The 3673-nt window shown below is 37.6% G+C and overlaps 1 pseudogene; it reads left to right on the plus strand.

Moving 5' to 3' along the window:
• The first annotated feature begins 2261 nt into the window (after nucleotides 1–2261).
• Nucleotides 2262–2874, plus strand: LOC122111358 (annotated as a pseudogene).
• Nucleotides 2875–3673: the final 799 nt, after the last annotated feature.

Below are 3673 nucleotides of genomic sequence, written 5' to 3' on the forward strand. Positions count from 1 at the left end.
TTATAGTCTAGACCACTTAATTTGCTGTGAATTTACGGTTTTCCTTTAATCTCTAAAGATTTAATGAAGCACTCTTTGGAAAGTTCGTATCTGTGGATGCTAGCTCACCGATAAACTCAAATTTGCCTCATTTCTCTTAGTTGTTACTACTTTCTAGGTTCAATATAAGCAATTTATATTTTTCCAGAAACTGTTACATTTCATCATTATTTGTGAAGATGTCAATATAGATTATAACTATGTTTTTTTTAATTTTAAAACAATCCTTATTTTCCATTTCTTCTAATATGAAGTTCTCAAGATGCTTATTAATTTTCAACAAACAATTCTCACATTTATTCAATTCTATAAGTTTAAGTTCAATTTTGTGGGTATGACAATTGCTAAGAAACTAATACTTTGCAAATTGTGAAAGAATTTTGTAGCTTGTTATGAATATGCAGATATTTGCTTTGGTTTGGAAATTTTGGGCACTTTCATTTTTATATAGTCATATTTGGCTGCTTTTTACTGTCTCTCAGTTGTTTCGGTAGTTGTTTAACTCACAGTGTTAAAGAAGTGGCAAAATATTTTGTCACATTTTCAGTATTGAAATAGTGTTAGACTTTGAGATATAAACTACAGAATAAACCCATTAGTCTGGGCATGGTGATGTCTCTAATCTCAGCACTTGGGAAGCAGATCATGAGGCAGGTCATCATGCCAGCCAGCCTGGGGGTCAAGGAAAAAACTCAACATATGATTTGTGGTTTCACATAAGGTATTAAAGGTATGTATGTGTGCTTATAGTGGTGGTATTTAGGTTTGGAATTGCAGGGACTTGCCTTGCTGAAAAGATTTCTACCACTTCAGTAACACTCCTCAGCCCTTTTTTTTCATTTTTATATATTTTTATTGTTTTTGTAAAGATGATGTACAGAGGGGTCCCAGTCATATAAGTCAGATGAGTACATTTCCTTTTGAACAGTGTCACCTCTTCCCTCATTTTCATTTGCTTCAGTTTTTAAGATAGGGATCTTTCTTTTTTTCTTTTTTGTCCAAGCCTACCTGTGACTAAGATCTTCCTTTGCTACGACTTTTTGTTTGTTTAATATGGCTGTGTTAAGATTTCAGGGTATGTAGTCATCCTAGAATTCTTTGGAAATCCTTGCTAGAAAATATTTGAGAAAACATACAGCTTGAGATTTACTTGTTACTTAATATCTTATAGGCATGTTCTCCAAAACTAAGAGTTTACAAAATTATTTTTGTTTCAATCTTATAATTCAGTGTAACTTTACCTTCCTTAAAATACCCAAAAGGTTCCCTAATAGGATTCCACATATTTCTTAAGGTCTCATTCTTTCTCTTAGGAAATGTGTGTGTGTGTGTGTGTGTGTGTGTGTATAATACAGTATAATACATATAAATATATTTACATGTGTTCTTAATTTTCATTCTCTTAGGAAATGTGTGTGTGTGTGTGTGTGTGTGTGTGTGTGTGTGTGTGTGTGTACATGCATGTTCTGTTCTCCATTTGCTCGTTTTCCCCAAGTGTGATGGCTTTTTCATTAACAGTAGCCTGCCAGGAAGACTACTCTACTTGAAGCAGCTGCCCAACAGTTGCGTCCAGGATCAGATTCAGCTGTCAATATTTGCAAGCACTAAAATGAACACATTTCATATGCCCAGCTATTGGAACAAAATTCTTCCCACAGTCCTCTTAATTTGAGGAAGTGGTGGCCAATTAAATTTACTGTCGATGAAACAGAAATCATTGTTTTCCATAACTCTTTTGTGAGCCACCTAAATTCTGAGACGAGCCTTTGGCATTCAGCTCTGGGTTTTGTTTTGTTTTTGCTCCCTAAGTTCAAGGCACTCACTGGGGTTTTTGCAAGGTATGAGGCGCTGTGAACTGAACTAGCAGATGCTGCCATTTGGGCAGCAGCACAGATCGGTTGTTGGACAAACTCCACCCTGAATGGTGGTCTCACTACTCAAAACCTTGAGTTCGTTTTGTACATGCGAATGACTTGAGCCTTCTTGTTATGGGCTGCGTTGTCACCAGCTCCTGAATCTTTATGGCCAGGTTAGTTACCATCAATTCTCTCCACGTACTGGTCCTTTCGAAATCCGCAGCCATGGAGGACTTCAGGCTCACTCGAATGAACTGGGCTTGAGTTTAGCGCGCCTTTCCATGCACAGCCGTCATTTTCCCAAGGGCAAATCCGTTATAACGGAAAAAACAAGTATCTGTTATGGCAGTTGTGGTTTAACTGATTACTGCCAAGCCATCTATCCAATCAGAGGACGTCATCCGTATCACCTCATTTGCATACTTCCCATTGTCCAGTCACAAGTTAGACGCAAAAGACGTCATTTGAGTCCCACGCCTATAAATAGAGCACTTTACGCCTGTTGGACAGCAGTTTGTTACCTTTAACCTTTAACCTTGGAGCCTTAGCTGTGAAAATGCCGGGCCTCATGGCCAAGAATGTTTCTATAAAGGGCTTCAAGAAAGGAGTCAAAATTGAAAAGGAGCCCGAAGAAAGTGCAAGAGATGCTGCTGAGACATCTGTTTCCATCTACAAGTTCCTGAAACAAATACATCTGGATGCTGCTATCTCTTCAGAGGCCATGAACTTCATGAATGCTTTCGTGAATGACACTTTTGATCGCATCGCGACCGAGGCCTCTCGCCTGGTGCACTACAACAAGCGTGCCATCCCCTCTAAGGAGATCCAGATGGTCGCGGGAGGAACTAGCCGAGGAGGCTGCTTCTGAATGCAAGAGGGCCGTGACCAAATACAAGCGCTCTAAGTAAGACTGTCCAGCCACTAGACGAAGTTACAACCCAATGGCTCTTCTAAGAGCCACCCACACTTCTTTAAAAGGGCTGTAAGCTGTTTACCTAGGTGGTTGCTTTTGTAACGGGATGTCATTTCTTGAAGTAATAAACTGATTAACTTGTTTTATTCGACAACCTCATTTTACTATCTATGACTAAAACTATCATTGATTCTAAGCTTTGATGTATTTGTGTTGTATTTTCTGTGAAAATTCACATCAAGTGAATTCACAAGAATCACAGCTTAATAAGGAGATTTCTGCGAGAACGTGGCTTGCCTTTAGGTTTTGATTATGCAAATCCTATTTCAGATAAGCCAAAAAAAAAAAAAAAGCCTATAGCTATAGACCTACAGAGGACTTTAGGGAAATCTGACAGGACCATCAAGGCTGTTTTTTTTGTGTTTTTTTTTTTTTTTTCACTGGCTGTGGTGTATAAAAGAAACCAAGTTTTCTATGACTCAAACTTGCTAACCCAGAGCTGCCCAAGTCCAGGGTTTCTGATGATGCCCTATGTACATTTTACTGAGGTCTTTATATCACTATGTGGAGGACAGATTGACATTGGAACATGATCTTGTTATTTCAGATAATTTGTATTGGAATCCAGCAATTTGACTAACAAACTTTTAATATATTTTTAAATTTTATTTCAATCTATTTTCAGTTATCACTTTTATGATAGGATTATTTTAGATGGTGTACATTATCTTCTTTTTATTTGCATTTCTATAATGACAAATAAGTAAATTTACATTGTATATATGCTTGGCACTTTTTAAAATAATGGTATATTGGAAGCCTTTTACTAGATAGGTTCTCTCTTACTGAGCCATGCCTTCTAGCC

The sequence above is a fragment of the Dipodomys spectabilis genome, unplaced genomic scaffold (assembly GCF_019054845.1).
Source record: "Dipodomys spectabilis isolate Male_0828 unplaced genomic scaffold, ASM1905484v1 ptg000085l, whole genome shotgun sequence".
In the NCBI taxonomy this organism is placed as follows: Eukaryota; Metazoa; Chordata; class Mammalia; order Rodentia; family Heteromyidae; genus Dipodomys; species Dipodomys spectabilis.